This window comes from Vanellus vanellus (assembly GCF_965231255.1).
Source record: "Vanellus vanellus genome assembly, chromosome: 5".
Classification (NCBI taxonomy): Eukaryota; Metazoa; Chordata; class Aves; order Charadriiformes; family Charadriidae; genus Vanellus; species Vanellus vanellus.
In genome coordinates this window covers 73,955,228-73,973,967 of record NC_138910.1, presented here as the reverse complement: position 1 = coordinate 73,973,967, position 18,740 = coordinate 73,955,228, and the positions used below count along the sequence as shown (strand labels likewise).

General features: G+C 39.8%; 1 protein-coding gene across 2 annotated transcripts in view; it reads left to right on the top strand.

Annotated features, from left to right (window-relative positions):
• The window catches only part of LOC309672808 (BEN domain-containing protein 5), a gene marked incomplete at both ends in the record, with an annotated part of 984,871 nt that overhangs the window by 356,656 nt on the left and 609,475 nt on the right, over positions 1-18,740 (top strand). The window lies entirely within an intron of this gene.

The window sequence follows — 18,740 nt, the reverse complement described above, 5'->3', positions numbered from 1 at the left end:
AAGATACAGCCAGTAAACAGAACCCAGATGTAAACGTTTTGCTACTGGTTTGTGTATGTCAGCCCTGCTTGGCCTCTCTCTCTTTACCCAAATATTCCCTGCCACAATTTTTTGAGTTGCATGGATAGAGCTTAGCTTCTGTGAACGGTGCAGCACGCTATACCGATCACCTTGCTAATTACATTGGCTGTACACGAGAAAGAGCCCAAGGCCCTATTTCCTCTCCTCCTTCACTGGAATAACTGCTTCTAGGAAGACTGAGAAATACCAGGGGAATAAAACAATATCTGCACTCATAAGAATGCAGAAAGCGCTGCTTTCATAGACGCTAAGAATATCATGTACCACTGTGGTCATCTGGTATCGCTTCTCACAGAGAACAGATTTTAGAGTAATACCCTCATAAATTCTGCAGTGAGGCCAAAATGTCGATCTGCGTTATAGTGTATCTCCAAGAAAGACTTCTAGTCTTGATTTACAGATGTCAGGTAATAGAGATTCAGTTACTTCATCTTTTAAGATTTTTTTTTTTTCTTTCGGTGGTCTTCATGTTTGAAAGTGCACAACCTGTTCTCAGTTTGAATTACTTTAGTTTCAGCTTTCAGTCTTGGGCCTTCGCTAGCCTTTATTCAGTTGAAGTTATGAATGTTGCAGCCTTCTAAATGCGATAATATAACTCCTAGCCACCTGTTTGGTAAACTAGACAGACTGATTTTTTTTGTAGGTGTGTCTAACAGCAGCTGCTGCAGGCCATGTAGAGCTACCTGCGTACCTGGGCGAGCTAGCTTGGGTAATCTTGGTAATATGACCACTCGGGGAGTCAGTGTGAGCTCCTAGGCACACCCATAAAGCTGGGGCTTTCGCTGCTGCTTGAGCATGACCATGCCGACTGGAAAAGGGGAAACATAAGCCCTAGTTTCAAAAAAGAAAAAAAAAGGAAGACCCAGGGAACTACAGGCTGGTCAGTCTCACCTCTGTGCCTGGCAAGATCATGGAGCAGATCCTCCTGGAAACTCTGCTAAGGCACATGGAAGAAGACGAGGTGATTGGTAGCAGTCAACATGGCTTCACTAAGGGCAAGGCATGCCTGACAAATTCGGTGGCCTTCTATGAGGGCGTTACAGCAGTAGTGGACAAGGGAAGAGCAACTGATGCCATCTACCGGGACTTGTGCAAAGTGTTTGACAGATATCCTGGTGTCTAAATTGGAGAGACATGGATTCGACACTCAGTGGATAAAGAACTAGCTGGACAATCACACTCAAAGAACTGTAGTTAACAACTCGATGTCCAAGTGAAGACCAGTTATGAGTGGTGTTCCTCAGGGGGTCGGTACTGGGACCTGTGCTGTTTAGTGTCTTTGTCAGTGACATGGACAGTGAGATCGAGTGCACCCTCAGCAAGTTTGCCAGTGATAGCAAGTTGTGTAGCAAGGTAGACACACTGGAGGGGAGAGATGCCATCCAGAGGGACCTGGACAGGCTGGAGAGGTAGGCCAGTGCCAACCTCATGCAGTTCAACAAGGCCAAGTGCAAGGTCCTACACCTGGGTCAGGGCAATCCCAAGCACAAATACAGGCTAGGCAGAGAACGGATCGAGAGCAGCCCTGAGGAGAAGGACCTGGGGGTGCTGATAGATGAGAAGCTCAACATGAGCCAGCAGTGTGCGATCGCAGCCCAGAAAGCCAACCACATCCTGGGCTGTATCAGAATTGTGATCAGCAGCATGAGGGAGGTGATTCTTCCCCTCTACTCTGCTCTCATGAGATCCCACCTGGAGTACTGCATCCAGCTCTGGAGCCCCCAATGTAGGAAAGACATGGACCCGTTGGAGCAGGTCCAGAGGAGGGCCACAAGGATGATCAGAGGGCTGCAGCACCTCTGCTATGAGGAGAGGCTGAGAGAGTTGGGGTTGTTCAGCCTGGAGAAGAGAAAGCTCCAGGGAGACCTTCTTCTAGCAGCCTTCCAGTACTTAAAGGTGGCCTACAGGAAGGCTGGGGAGGACCTTTTTACAAGGGCATGTAGTGATAGGACAAGGGGGAATGGCTTCAAACTGGAAGAGGGTATATTTAGAATAGGTATTAGGAAGAAATGTTTTGCCCTGAGGGTGGTGAGGCACTGGAACAGGTTGCCCAGGGAAGCTCTGTCCCTGGAGGTGTTCAAGGCCGGGCTGGATGGGGCTTTGAGCAGCCTGGTCCAGTGGGAGCTGTCCATACCTGTGGCATGGGGGGTGGAACTAGATGATCTTCAAGGTTCCTTCCAACCTAAACCGTTCTAAGATTCTATGCTATTTACCAACATGCAAAGTTAAAGCCAGTTTCTGTATATCCACACTTTCCAGTATCAGCAATGACTGTGCTGTAGACGTGCCCTTTCAGTAAGAGACATATGAAATACGATTCTCTTCTCACCTTTGTAATTCTTTCAACTTTTTTTTTTTTTAAAGGTGACTATCAAAACTTTATTCTGCTTGGTGGTGGAGACTTGAACTCATTATGTGTATCCAATCTATATTCTTTTTTGCCATTCCGTGTTTGTCCATTGAAGAGCTTCCTACCACAGTTCTTTCATCTGCTCCGTGTCTCCTTATTCTAGAGTAAAATAACTGGTGTGTGATTTACTGTTTCTTCTTAGGTCTAGGATCTTGCATTTAGTATTAAAAGCTACAGTTATATCCTGCAGGACTGGCATTTGCCAAATCCGGAGACAGAGTTTTGAGCTAGATGGACCACTGACCTGACCCAATATGGCATATCTTATATTAAAATATATGTACAAGTGATTTCTCCATATCATTAGTCTCAAAGTTTGGCGTCTTCTGCAGATAGTACCAGGCATATTACCATGTTTTCTTCTAGTTTATTGGTGAAGCTGCCAAAGAAGCGTAAATTTCCATGGGGCCCACACTAGAAATATTTCATGGAATGATTCTTCATGTACAGAAACTTTTCTGGCTCCATCAATGTAGTCAATTTAATTAAAGAAAATGGAGATTCATGACATTTGTATAGTGCTATTTTCATTCCAAATGTTATATGAGAGGAAGCCAAATGCTTTGTGAAACCTGAAGAGCAATATGTTGATAGAGTCCCTGTCTTTGCCCCGTGAAGGATAGATCCTCAAACCAGGATATATCTAGCTAGCTACAGAGGTGAAAACAATACAGTTGCTTCCATGTGGTGCTGTCCCTCACCTCTAGCCTTCCTGCCTTCCGGAAAGTGGGTTTTATTCCGTTCGAGGTCAGTACTTTGATAAGGCACACTGTTTCCAGGACCCAAGTTAGGATCTCTGTAGCTTTATTGTTACGTTGGGGTTCTCTTAGATGGTACAACTTTGTTTTGTGTAGGTGCCTTCTTATATTTATGAAACTGTAATCTTATTTCTTTGAAATTACCTATGGTCTGAAAATCATATTGTTCACTAGTAATTATTATATTGTTTTTTTTCCTTTCTGATTTTTGCATATCTCCTGTATGTTTATCTGTGGATTGTACATGAGAAGTAAAGATCAGTTTTTTGAATCTTTTTGCACTTCAACTCTTTTCGTAATACTTTTATTGATATTGTTATATGTATCCTCAGAACCTATTCCTGCTCATTATTAGTGACTAAACAACAATTTGGATGAATGTTTGGTCTGTCATAATGCAGCAGCTCTTACACAAACGTATACCTACTTAGTGTTGTCTGTTTTCTGTAATTCACGCGGTTGCGTATTTGGCCCATCTGGAAGACTAAATATTTGCAAATGTGTTACACCTTGAAGATTCGTCCAGATTCTAGAAAGAAGTATGATGAGTCACTCAATGAGAAATCCGTGCTCTTGTTTGGATTTGGACTCTAACTGTGTGCAGTTGTAATAATTTCCTTCTGCAACTTAAAGGCTTATTTTTTGAAGCATCTTTGAACAAACAGTTGGGAGCAATGATTTGCCAAACTGTAATTAAAAGGAAATAGACTCATTCTGAGAAGCGTAAACAATGTGCTACAGATAATAAAAATAAGGTCCTTAAACTGATCAGTCTTGAACCCAGAACAGGACTTGAGTTTGCAAAGAATTTAATTGCTGGGGTGAGACCCAGCATCTCACAGGACTATGCATTTAGTGTCCTGCAGTAACACGTGCAGTTTCTATGGGTTTGCCAGCAAATTCATAAATTTTTTTGTCCTCAGCTGTATCAGCTTCCTGTTGCTCGTTAACATACTTTGCCAGGAAATTCATGGCATTTTTAGGTCTCAGCTGTGTATTAATCAACTCCCTGTTGCTTGTTAACATACCTTCTTTTTCCTATCTGTGATCACAATTTTTTGCTTTACAAGTAAAATTTGCAAGTAAATCTTGGCCTACCCAAAACTAATGTCAAAATATCCTTTTTCTTAAAAGCAAAACAATAATTGAAGCTGTGGATTTCTTACAACACTGTTCTCACAACTTTGCAGAAGCTGTTATCCTGAATCTGAGAACTGTGGGTCCGTATTTTCATACTGAACCCTCATCTCATGTTATCCAGTTGTCTTCTCCGATCTTAATTCTTTGTTAACAACGTCTAGTAGTTTCATTTATTTTCATTCATCTAAGAAACCCCATCAGATAGAAGAAGTGGAAGCAGGGACAGGTGGCCTGGGAGGAATACAAAGATACTTGTCAAGCAGGCAGAAATGGGGTTAGGAAAGCCATGGCCCATCTGGGGCTGAATCTGGGGAAGGACATAAAGGGTAGCAAGAAAGACTACTATAGATGTAGCAGCAGTGGACAGAAGACTAGGGAAAATATGGGCTTGCTGTTGAATGGGGTGGAGGACCTGGTGATAAAGACATAGAAAAGGCCAAGGAACTCAATTAAACACTTCTTAGTGTTTAATGTTAAGACCAGCTTTCAGGAATCACAGGTCCCTAAGATCAGGGAGAAAGTCTGGAGCAAGAAATACTTGTTGTCTGTGGAGGAGGGCCAGGTTAGGAAATATCTAAACAAACTCAAAGTCTGTGGGACCTGCTGGGAGCATCTCCAAAGAAAAGCAACAAAGCTGGTAAAGGGTCTAGAGAACAAGTCTTATGAAGAGCAGCTGAGGAAACTGGGGTTATTTAGCCAGGAGGAAAGGAAGCTCAGGGGAGACCTTATTGCTCTCTACAGCTACCTGAACCAAGGTTGTAGCGAGGGGGGTGTTGGTCTCTTTACCCAAGTAATAGGTGATAGGACAAGATGAAATGGCCTCAAGTTGCCCCAGGGGAGGTTTAGATTGGATATTAGGAAAAATTTCTTCTCTGAAAGGGTTGTCAAGCATTGGAACAGGCTGTCCAGGGAACTGATTGAGTCACCGTCCCTGGAGGTGTTTAAAAGATATGTGGATGTGGTGCTTAGGGACATGGTTTAGTGGAGGTGTTGACAGTGCTAGGTTTATGGTTGAACTTGATGACCCTAAAGGTCTTTTCCAATCTAAACGATTCTCTGATTCTATGAATACAACCCAAGTGCTGAGGGAGCTGCTGGATATCATTGCAAAGCCACTCTTGTTTGTCTTTAGAAGGTTGTGCTGGTTGAAAGAGGTTCCCGAGGATTGGAAGAAAGAAAATGTCACTTCTGTCCCCAGGAAAGAGCATCCGGGGAACTACAGGCCAGTCAGTCCCTGGGAAGCTAAAAGACCAAATCCTGCTGGAAGCCATTTCCAGAAACATGAAGTAGATCAAAGTGTTTGGGATTAGTCAGGGTGGATTTATGAAGGGGAAATCATGCTTGAACAGCCTGATAGCCTGAGATGATTAGCTCTCTGGATTAGAGGAAAGCAGTGACTGTTGTTGACCTTCTCTTTAGGAAGGCTTTCAGCACTGTCTCTGGTAACATGAATGAATGAAAAATTAATTGAAGAGGTATGGGCTAGTCCATCTGGAGGCCAGACACTAGTGGAGGACCTCTGGGATTGATACATGGGGCAATACTATTTAATATCTTCATTAACGACCTGGACAATGGGGCAGGGTGCACCTTTAGGAAGTTGACAAGTGATACAAAACTGGGAGATGTGGCTGATAGGCAAAATGGTTGTGCTGCCATTCAGAGGGACCTTGACAGGCTGGAGAAATGGGCTGACAGGTATGTCATGAAGTTCAGCAAAGGGAAATGCAAAGTCCTGCACCTGGGTATACATAATCCCATGTACCAGTACAGGCTGGGGAAGAATGGTTGGAAAGCAGCTTTGCAGAGAAAGATCTGGGGATCCATGTGGACAGCAAGTTGGACGTAAGCCAGCAATGTGCCATTGTGGCAAAGGCAGCAAAAAGCATCCTGGGCTGCATTAGGATGAACGTTACTAGAAGGATGAGGGAGGTGAACCTCCTTCTCTGTTCGGCACTGATGAGACATATCTGGAATCCTGTGTCCAATTCTGGGCTCCCCTATACAGGACAGACAGCTCATTCTCACAAAGATGGTTAAAGGACTGGAGTGTCTCTCATATGAGAAGAAGCTGATAGAGCTGAGACTCTTTTGCAGAGAGAAGAGAAAGCTCAGGGGGATCTTATCAACGTCTATAAATACCTGATGTCAGAGACTAGAGAAGACAGAGCCAGGTTTTTCTCATTGGTGCCCAGTGACAAGAGGCAATGGGTACAAATGGAAATTCAGGAAATTCCATTTATATGTAGGAAAAAGCTTTTTTAATGGTAAGGTCATTCAGATACTGAAACAAGTTGCCCAGAGAGGTTGTGGTGTCTCCATTCTTGGCAAGATTTAAACCCCACTGGACACATTCCTGAACAACCTGCGCTAGCTGACCCAAGTCTGAGGAGGGGGTTGGACTAGATGATCTCTAGAGGTCCTTTCCAACCTCAACCATTCTGTGTTTCTTTAAAATCTAGGAAAAAAAAAAGAATGAGAAGCAGAAGATTTTCTCAGATAGACTAACAGCTTGCTGTTTAACTTAAAACATGTACAGTCATTTTTCTCTGAATCACTTTTATAACTATTTTGATATATTTTGTCATGTATTATCATTTTGAAATATTGGCTCATTCAGAGACAATTTTTTTTGTTTAAAAAAATGTGCCTCTTTGTTATATTTCCAGGATGTGTAATGAAAACATGAGAGGAAAATTTGCCTATGTAGTTTCTAAATATCTTTTATATTTCCTTGCACTTTGAAAGAAATCTAATAGCCTTATAAAGAAATATCTATCAATAAGTTATATTTTCCAAGTAAAACCATCAGACACCTGTAAAGCGTTTCTCTCATAATTTATCTCCATGTTTAATTTTTTATTTTATTTTATACATTTGTTAAACATGAATGATGAGCTTTACAGGATTCTTTTAATTCAAATGCACTACTGTAGAAATATTGAAGACTGGAACTTTTTTCTAGGCATGCTTTTGGCATAAAGTTTATAGGGCTTTGTAATAGGATAGAAGTTTCTGCAGGTTATTTAGGAAGCTTTTCTACACTTTTGACTGGAAACGTCACTTTTGTGGTCAATTGCTGGATAGGCACAAGTGTGGTTTCACACTGGGTTTCTCTGTAGGCCAAACCTGCTTATGAGAGGTTCTTCTAGCTGTTCCCTGTCTTCCTGCCAGTATGTTTCCTCTCTTCTCTATTTCTGCACTGGTTTTGAGATCAGGTTATAAATTGACAACTGAGCTGGTTTAAGGGGTATTTTGAAGTCTTTTTTTAAAAAAAAAAAATATCTAAATCACTTTACTGGTTAGTTTAGAGTCCAGTCTTACAAACAGATGGAGGAAGGATGTTGTTGGAACACCTTAATTTGACTGTGTACCCTGGTAACTTAAGTCATGGATCATATTTTTACATTAATATTTTTGTTCTGTAAACTGCATGACTCCATGTGCATGTGAGAGTGTGCATAGATGTCTTGGTAATCTCAGCTGAAAAAGAAAAAATGTATTCCAGTTATTCATTTTTATTGATGTGTAGAAATCCATATTCCAAGCTCAAGCCTTGTTAGTTACGTTGCATTAAAGCGACCATGGAAAGTGCTAGGTGATGGTCAAGCTTCATTAAAGTGAGGACAAGAGGTAACGGGCACAAACTTGAACATAGGAAGTTCCATCTTAACATGAGGAGGAACTTCTTTACTTTGAGGGTGGCAGAGCACTGGTGCAGGCTGCCCAGAGAGGTGGGGGAGTCTCCCCCACTGTAGATGTTCAAAACCTGCCTGGACGCCGTCCTGTGCAACCTGCTGTAGGTGACCCTGCTCTGGCAGGGGGGTTGGACCAGATGATCTCCAGAGGTCCCTTCCAACCCTGACCATTGTGTGATTCTGTGGTTTTTTTTCATCTCTATCAGGATTTTTGTTTCATCTTTGTTCTAAAAAAGAACAGAAATATAAGTCAAGATATTAACCTTTTAGTTAATAATTATGTTCTTACAGAGTTATTACTGACTGTATAATCGATGCAGTGTCAAAAACTGACAAGAAATCTGATCTGACTAACAAAGAGTTCCCCTTGTACTCCCCTTGTACAGCTTGCTGTCTCCTGAAGGAGAAAGGCCATTCAGAGCGTTCTTTCTCTTTTTTATAACTTATTAATCTATTTATAAATTCTGAATGTCATTGCTCGGAGGCCAGCTTTAGGATCTGGTGGATTTGGTTTACAAATCTTGATGCTTCAAGCTTTGCAATACTTTGGTGGGGGGGAAAAATGCATGTTTGTCAAAATTGGTGATAAACAGTATTTACTAATCATGGTGTTATAGAAATCACAGTTTTCCAAAATCTTTTGCTTCTAATGCAATAGTTGCTTCTCTTGCTATGAAGCACTGTGGTACCATATGTGTCTGGATTACACAAGACTGTACCATGGAAGAAAACCTTGGAGAGGGAGCTATTGAAGTAGGAGGAGGACTTGCTTTCTGCCTCACACTGTCTTGTATTTTGTTCTGTTACAGGAATGAATTGCTTTCTGCAGTCTTGGTGTGAAGATATTTCTGAAAGTATTGCCTTACGCTGAGTTTGATTATGTCGTTTCAGGCCTTCAGAAATTTATAAAATAAAAAATATTACGTCTTTGATATATGCATATCCTAACCCTGTAGAACTATTTTCTCCTCTGGGTTGAACACAACCATGAGGTCCACAATCTCTGTTTTCAGGAAAACACTGACAAAAGAAAGATGGGCAACAGCATCTACCATTATTACTGGTTATTGTTATTCACACCTGCAAGTCTTCTGAGGTTGTGAAGGTGACCTAGATAGGACTGTAGTAAATTTTGGAGCATATTAATGTGGAGTATTACTATCTGTATTCTTTTTCCGGGTCACTGTGTAAGCCATTCCAAATACCTTCAGAATGTCTGGATTTGCGTACTAATTAGTCCAAATCAAATATTCATCACATCCATGTTGATAGGATTGGTTGAAGATCTGATTAACCTTCAACTGGCTCAGTGACTAAACACAGGTTCTTGTCTAGCTGATGGGATAATTTCCCTGCTATATGTATTTCTTGTTCCTTCAACGTAAAATTATTCCAAAGAGATGCCCAGTCTGAGCCTTCTTTGACCTTAGTTAGGCACAATATAAAAATTTACAGTAGAGCAAAATGATCATTTTTGATAGACGAAATAATAAGCTATGTTATTAAACAAAAGGAAGACTTCTTTTCTTTTGAGGGAAAAGATGAGGCTATGAAAATACCGAAGGTTTTTTTCTTCTCTTATTCTTATAAACCTATTACCGTGGTTCGCTAAGATTCATCTTTGAAGGTTACGATGGTGCTATACTAGAAAGGAAGCCACATGGGAGTAAAAGTGAGTTTGCGCGTGGTGTGTGGGGAGAGCAGGTTGTTTCCATACTGTGGCCCATTGCAGGGGCAATCGCTGCGCTACAGTTGGACCTTTCAATAAACTCTATGACCATGGTTATTGGAGTGTTCGGTTCAAATATTCCAAATTGGAAAAATACTCAGAGTAAAGATGAGTGTAAGGTCTCTTGTATGTTCCTTAGCAGACAAATATGAGTTCCATAAAGCTTAACAAAACTCAAGCAACAATGCACAATTGGTTCAATAAAATCATTACAAACATTGTAGTAGTACAGCGGCAACATGCACTTATCAAGAAAATGTTCCTAAAACAATAAGCTGCTTTCAATAAACGAGTCTTTAATATCTCTAAGCATTAGAATATTTAATTTCAATTTTGGTGTTGTGATGGGGAAAGTAAATTAACTTGTGAAATTAATCATTTTATTTTTAATGAAAAAATACAAATACAGAAGCAATTCTCTATCTATAATATGACTTGAGGGGATGATGATTTATATTAAAAATAATATTCTGCTGGAATTTCTGCTACTATTTGAGATAATTTAATTTGTGTCATTTGCATATGAAAATATGCATTGAACTAGCAGCAAAATAACCTTTACACAATTCTACAATAGCATAAAATACAGTACATTACACTTTCAGTTATTAAGAATAAAAATACTCCATCTAATTTTGTAAAGAAAATGCTTCATATAGTTTAAAAAAAAAAGAAGTTAAAATGCACTAGAAGAACTTGTATCAGGTCTTTGCAATTTGTCTTGCTTTGTTATCAGCCAGAGATCCGAATTAGCTAAATGTATTTTCAGGTATTTTGTTCCGTAGCTTTTTCTTTTTAATTAGCTTCCTGAGGCAGAGATGCGTCCTGTATTTTGCATGCTTTCCAGTAAGGTCATCTTCACAAAAGCTCATATAGTCTACTAGAGATGGACGTGATAGAATGGCTTGAACCTGTGTTGTACTCCTATTACATGTTATTATACTCCTATTGAATAGACGTTTTCTCTAACAACAATTCCCCACTGTCATATGAATATCTTGCTAATAAATCAACAGTCAGCATTCTTCATTAGTGCTTTGTCCATTATTATCATTGAGGACTCTCATTGATAGCTGATTAGTGCCATTAACTGCAGAAAGGGTGGGCTCTGTCTCTTTTTCATCTTTATTTTGTCTTGAGTAGTGGTACATCCATTGTGGTAAATGGATTCAGAGTGTAAGATTTCCCCTGGAGTGGGCCAAGATGAGGAGATTATCAAAAATATGATTTGGGCATGTTGTATAGTTTCCTAAATAACTGCTAAAAGTTGTTCTAAAGCTTCTCCCAAATTCACCCTTACTTAAATGTGCTATAAAACGTGTAGGGTTTTTACATTTTTTTTCAGTCTGCCCTTTCATCTCTGGTGGGTTAAGCAAATGATCCCAGGTCATCTGAAGTGCACACTGGTATTCTAGCCAAAGTGGCCTTTTTCCTCTTAATTTAAAAAATATTCCTAAGAAGAGTATTTTTGCATTCTGATGGGCAGCTTTCTCTAGTCATTCCAAAATTATATTTCTTCTTTTCTCTAGTCGCTACCCCGATAACAGAACCCAGGCCTGCCACGTTGACTCAGATCATACACTGGCTGGATCTTACCCTCTCGTCCTCAGAAAGCCGCCGTAGGTTTCTGACTCCCCTCATCAGTCTGTCATGTGGTCCTTCCCCATCGTGTTTATTAAAAACACCCACTTTGCAAAAAGTTGGCACTCTCCTCCTGTGTTTACAGAAATTTTCCCTAAGCATTTGGCCTACGTTTTAATTGGCTTCTGGAAGGTTGTTTTTTTAATATATCTTTCTGAGGTACTATAGCAGCATCTCTTCCTTAGTGACAGCAGTGGAATTTTGGTGAAGGCCAAGAAGCAGCAGCGTGAGACAAGGAATTACTTCCTGCTCCTCTGGCTCTTTGAGTGTGACTGTCTCCGGAGATGTAGCCCAAAACGGCAGAGGAAAACTTCCTCCTTATTTAACCTCACTGTCCTTTTTCTGTGAGGGCTGGCACACAGCGCAAATCTGTGCTGAACCCTTGGGGTGAGATTTGGCTGCCATCCCTGACTTCCTGAAATTGCTGCTAGTTCCCATGGGAAGCCAGAAGCTATCCCTTGATCGTTGTGTCCCCACCCCCCCCCGCAGTAACATTTTTTATTCTATTTAAAACAAACCAAAAAGAATAGTTATTCTTTCCTTGTGAGTTCTCTTTTTCTCCTCTGCGCATTTTATAATCTTGAAATGGCTCCATTCCTTCTTTGAAACCACTCGAGGTTCGCTTGCGAGATGCGATGTATGTGACCTCCTCCTCTGACAGCACCGAGCATCAGGTCTTCTCAGAGGGCTGCTCGTCTTTATTGCCTTGTAAGGCTACTCGGCACTATGCTTAGAAATAGAGCTTTGGGCATAATTTTATTAACATTTCTGACTTTTAAGATACTTATATTTTCTTTTTAGATACTTATATCTTTTGGAAATTAAATCTTGATACATTTCAAGACTAGTTGCTTTAAGACAACCGTAGCGCTTTATTCTGAATAAGTCAAAACAAAGTGTTTTTTCTGTGTGTATTCTTCCTTATCTTTTTTTTTTTTTTTCCCCCCTTCTGGATGAAATCTGTTTTGAATAGTTTAAGTCATTCCAAAGTTGCATTTTTATATAAGCACACTTACAGTCCAACTGTAAATAAAAATTGTACAGTTCTAGTTGGAGTGCCTCATAATTGTTAATAAAGGCAGGAAGTGCTATCTGCTTTGTGTTCTCCCTATTCTGTAAATTTTTCTACACATTAGAATGAAGAATAACATTCAAGAAGGAAGCAACATAAACCCAAGTGTTTTTAAAAAAGAATAATCTTGAAAGACTGAACAGACACATATGCAGATCAAATATAACTACAAGGAAAAGTACTACTTATTTTTCCTCCCACTATCAAGATAAAACGCAAGAGGAGATATGCTAGCTCTATTCTGATGTTGATTTTACCTTACAGAAGGCTTTATTTTTATGGCACAGGCAGTTTACCTCTGCAAAGAGAAATGGATCAAGAAGCCTTCTCCTTCCTCAGCTTTTGACAAACAAGAAATCAAATCAAAAGATCTATTAAAAGACTAATTAACTTGATTTTCCTGTACTTTCTCAGAATAGACACACATATACACACCCCCAAAATGCATTCTTTCTTTCAAAAATCATAAAAAAAATGGATGTTAGTCTTCTAAAAATAAAAATTAAAGTGCCATCTTCTGTGTTTACTTTAGAGACGGTACTAGACTTTCAGTACATGAATAATACAGTTCTGTGTGGGATCTATGCTATCCACCATTGCAGCTAGCAAAGCAAACCTTACTTTATAAAGTAAGTACTTTCTACAGCAACAAAATGTCTTTAATGGGTCAGCGAACCCAGAGAAACTGTGATTCCCCCTCAAGAGTGACTTGTATCAATTTTACAGTTTAATTAAGAGCCATGCAGAAAAAATTCCCCTTGAAAAGGCCTAGAGGAGACAAAAACCTCTTACCAGCTTTATCAGGTACGCCTCTAGTAAACCCCACACTCGGCTGAAGAGTTCGGGTTAGAAGTCTGAAGAGTCTGCCAAGAAGAACGGGTCGTTTTACAGCCAGTCGCAAAGTTGCCGCCTCTTGAGAAAACTCTTAGGACCCAACCGCCCCTTGTATCGGCGTCTCCTCGTGATTTTAGACAGGACCTAGAGAGAAGACCTTGCTTACACCCTAGGCAAGTGGCCTTTGGAGGGCCCCATGTTGTCCTCGAGCCTCCTCTCGAGAGACCTCGGAAATGACATTATTTGGTTTTCTCTGAGTTGCCCCCACCTTGATGTTCATTGCCTTATAGGCCAGTACTGCAATTTCATGGATTTATTGGCCCGAGTGTATAAAGCTCCGTGTGTGTGTGATTGCCAAATCCAGCACCCGAGAGTTCTCTTTTTTTATAACAAAGGCTTACCTGGTCTTTCTTCTTCATGCCTCAGGTATAACATTTCCTTCTCATCTAAGTCTTATGGATTTCTGTAGGATGTGTGTTTTGTTTTAATACTTATTGTGACTCTCTTTTGTGCATTGATCTTTATACCTTTACATGTATGGTTTGGAATTATTGTGACTAGCAGATTTCCTGAGGACAAAAACTGAAATCCAGGTTTATGTACCAGAACCATAGTCTCGTCCTCCAGAGCGTAAGCACGCACAAATCTTTTATCTGAACTGCAACAGGCCCCAGAGATCTCCCTGTAAGAGTAACTCAAATTTTGTGCACTCAGATGAAGGAAAGCGGGCCCTTTTTCACAAACGTACAAAAAAGCAACGTGTGGCTTCTTGAGAGAGAATGTTAGCAGACCAACGCTTTTTGTTACTCGTTTCCTTCAAGAATGGCATCAGGCAGAGCGATTCAACAAGGTTGCCAATAGTTCTGGAATAATTTCCATCTGTGGCCCTTCTTTGGTGCCCAGATGCTGATAGCCAGAGCGGCGTGGTTGTGAATGCTGTGAACGAGGAATGTTCGCTGTGTTTTTAGTGACAGTGGAGCTGTTTGAGAAGAGATGACAAAACATAACTGGCGTATACTGAAAGACTCGAATCAGACAGATACTTTCAGTGTCACATATCTGGCATTTACTGGAATACCTATTCTAATGGATGTCACTCACCATCTAGCGCATGTGTCACTGCACGACTCTTTATGCCAGTTCTGTTCCAAAAGCTGTTGCCTGCTGCTCTATTCCGGGTGATGGTAAGAAAGAGAACATTTTAATGCTACTGAAAAGGGACGTACGGTTATTTTTTTTTGCTACGGGATAGTATTTATTTCTCTAGAAATTCCAGGTATATTAAATCCTTCAAACTCCTGATGGCAGGCCGAATCTGTTGCTTGTTTACTGCCCAAATACACGTTATGTAGGGACTTTATGCCCCTTGAGGAATGGAGCATCAAGCTATCCTTTTTTTTCCCAGGACCCCTGGTGGGGATGAGCAGGCCAGGTGAAGGTATCGCGCCAGGTCAGTTCAGCAAACAACTCACTCAACTCACTCAGAAATTGAGAGTGTGCGCGTGTGCTTCCTCACAGGCAAAGTACAGTACTGCTTGCGTTCCCTGGGCATGAAGTATGCTACACGTGCTCCTCATCAGTGCGGGCGAGTACAGATTAGAAGATAAAAGGAGTTTTCCAATCCAGTGGAGGTTACTGTATTTATTGTTTGAGGCTCTTAAGGAGAGACCAAAGCGCTAAGCCCAGCCCGCCTGCGTCCTGGCTGGCGATGCTGCCTTTCTGCAGCCTCAGTCCCTCGAGTTAAATAAATGAATCTGACCATCTGTATTTACACCCATTCTCTCACCAGTTCCCGGAAAGCTCTTCTATTGCTTATATATACAGTACTTTAATTATATGGAAATTCACTAGTCACAACTTTAATGAACAACTTTTCTTGTATTCAAATGAATAAGATGCTGATGGCTGTTTCTTTGTACGCAGCAAATGGTACTTATATAAAAGGCATAGTAAATCAACAGCATAAGCTGATTTAATTACGAATTCGTTGCAATGGCTAGTCCCATACCTATCATAACACCGCGTATTTAATTATCTTTTACCCTAATGCAGGTATGTTTTTTGGGTTGTATCTCTAAGTAGGAAGACTGGTTTTGAATTTTTCTGTTTGTTTTTTGTTGTTGCTGTTGTTGGGGGGGGGGGGGGGGGCGGTGGCTCTTTTTTCTTTTCTTTTTCCTTTGCAGCTGGTAAAACTAGCAGCAACTAGCATGTGTCTAGTGATTAAGACTTTTTCTCTTTGTAATTGTCAGATTGATTGGGACAATTGAATGATAATGAAAAACAGCTTGTTCCCTCATTTCCAGAGGTGACACTTTCTGCATAATACTGCAAAATATAACAAAAGGGTTTTCTTGGACGCTGCTTAAAGTTAATTGACAGCATCTGTTGTTTGGAACAACGGAGAGAAATAGCATTCCCTTGGCTCTTGGGCACGTTACTCAGGATTAGGCACTGTCACGCCAGCTGATATCTGAATACACTGTATCTATCCACAGGGTTTTAGCTGGGCTTTCTCTTAAATCAGGGTTCCCCTGTATACACAACTGAGTTGAAAAAAATGTTTACAGTTCATTAAATTAATGATAAATGTCCTGAAAAATAATAAACAATGGGGTATGACGATAACACAATAGTTATGAACTGTCTTTTTAGAAGCATCTTTTATTTCAAAAATCTGACAACAGACTTCCACTGCCATTTTATAACTGCTTGGGGTCTATATATCTATAACAGCAGTAATCACTGCGGGCACAGTGTTTGTTTATTCTGACAGATAAAATTCTAAGTAGTTTTGAGAGCATGTGAAAGAAATTTTTATTCTGCATTTCTCACAAAAAAGGGTATAGCTTGATTTTTCTCTTAGACTGGTTGTATGTGTTCTGAGAGCCTGAATATCATTAAATATGTACATCCTTTTATCTTTTGGCAAACTTTTACTTTCATTGCTGCTCTTTAGTCAGATGTGCATTTTTCTTTATGAGATTTAATATTTCTCTTTTAAAACATTGATCAGTGCCCAAAGTCACTTAAGAGCAGTGGAAAAATCAATACCAAATGCCGATTGGCTGACTTGGAGGCTGCTGCTGCAGCTGATCACCAAGAAAGCAGTGATTTGATTTGATTTTGCATTTTCAAGCCATTTCTTTTCTCTGCACTGTCTGTCAGTAAACTTCAAAATTGCTGATTTGAAAATAAATGAAAACATGTTACGGTTTGAATCTGTTTCTTTTACTTTTTTTGGTACTTAACACAAAACGGCATACACAAATATTAGCATTATTATTGCTTAGATGGCTGCAGGTGTGTGGCGAACTCCAAGCTGAACTCAAGGTCAGATACTTTACGATGTAAACTCTTGAAGTCAAGATTTGTGTTTACATGGAGGGTTCATCAATCAGCATATGCTAATGAACCAGTTTTGTCATGTAATTCTGGCAAGTAATTTGACATTTTGCTGTATTACTCTTATATTGAGTTCAGTATCATCGACAGTCAGATAGTGAACTGATTGTAACCAGAACCAAGACAATATTTCATATTCTATGCTGTAATGTACAATATGCTGTAAGATATTTTCTATAGTGTAAAATATAACAAATTGCCTTTTTTCTTATTCTGATCTCTTTAAGTATTGGTACAATTACTGAATTGAAACAGAGCTAGCTTTTTGCTAGGGTTTATTCTTCTGTTCTATTCATGTTTGATGATGCACTGTACTTTATTGTTTGTGTGTATAAATAATGCTTTGGAGAGGAAAAGGACTAAAAATGCTAAAGGTTATAATAAACTACAGACTGGTCATATTGTGTTAAATTAGTTTATTTTAAATTATACCTCTGCCTTTAAAATATGTCTGGGTTTATGCATTCATATATGTACACATGTGGCTATTAATGCATAGTGTAGATAATAATTCTTATACTAATGCTTATTTCATATTTATAATTAGGAATAGCTGCGCCAAAACAGAGGGCAGTGTTCTGTTTTGGAATTAAGCAAAGCTACACGTGTAAGGGTCATGTTCTTTTTAATAGCACCTGAATTTTAACACTTGTTGTAATATAAATGATGCAATACGCACTTTTCTGTATTCACGCCTCAACAACAGATCCAAATGATGTTTTGAAGAGAAACCGTAAAGATATTAAATATTCATAGTGTGTTAATGATGCTACTACAATATCGAGAAACATAGATTTAGAATTGTATAATTTGAAAGTCTTTAATATAATTGAAAAATATCTTAATGCCATAAATACTGATACGAAAGTTCAGGAAACATGTTTCTCCCGTAATACTTTCTCTTCCCTTTTGGCCCGGTTAGGGCTGATCTCAGCAGTGTCAGTAATTATTATTCTGATGACTTGCCCCTGAAAGGCATTCGCTTGTACCTGTGGGGACAGAGAATCCATTTGCCTGGCGCCGGGGAGTCGGAGGCACAGGCTGGCGCCAGAGAAGAGAAGGGAAAGATGATTAATATGTCTTATAGATTCACTGCCTCTTCACTTGTCCTAGACCTGCCAGTAATTCCACTCCCCTGTGGTTCCACCTTGATCACAGATAATGGAGGCAGATTGAAAGTTTGAAGACACAAGCCTTTCTCTCCTCCTGAACTGACATTACTCACCCAGGCTAAATGAGCTGTACAACCACCGGCACCTGCCTATGGGAAGGCATCTCAGTGCACTTAGCAGTAATGCTGCAATAAAGCAGCAACTGTACTCTAATTAACCAGGTTTCTTTTCTTTCCTTTTTTTCTTTCTTCCTTTTTTTTTTTTTTTTTAACTGCACAGCAGGCTGCCATTAGCAAAGCTATGATATTGCAATGGAAACAGTAACATAAGTGTTCCTTCACCTCTGCAATTTATTATAGCATACCTTTTCCTTTTTATTTCTTTACAGAAATAGTATAATACAAGGTTATTTTGTACCACCGCAGTAGCTGTAGCATTCTAAGAAGTGAAATTATGAATGTCAATGAAAAAATAACTCTGTAAAGAAAATCTGTTAAAAATATTCTTACATAGTTGTATCTTTTTAAAGATAAATCCCTGTTATTTACTCATTTTTCAAGCTAAACTGGACTTTGTAGTACAAATGTCAAAGTATAATCTCAGAAGACCGTCTCCGCAAAACAACTTCTGACAGAAGTGTTTGTATGTGTATCGGTAAGAAAATTAGCTTTATATAGAGACAATACAACAACAGCAGAAAACAGGATAGTTACTTTCTAGAGGGTTTTTTAGGTGATGTGGCAGCATACAGTAAAATACCGTACGCGCGTGTATATGCCTCGTTTGCATCTTACTTTTAGATAAATGCCTTTTTCTGAATCAGAGTGTTAGAGATAAAATGGCCTTTTCTTCTTTCCAAAACC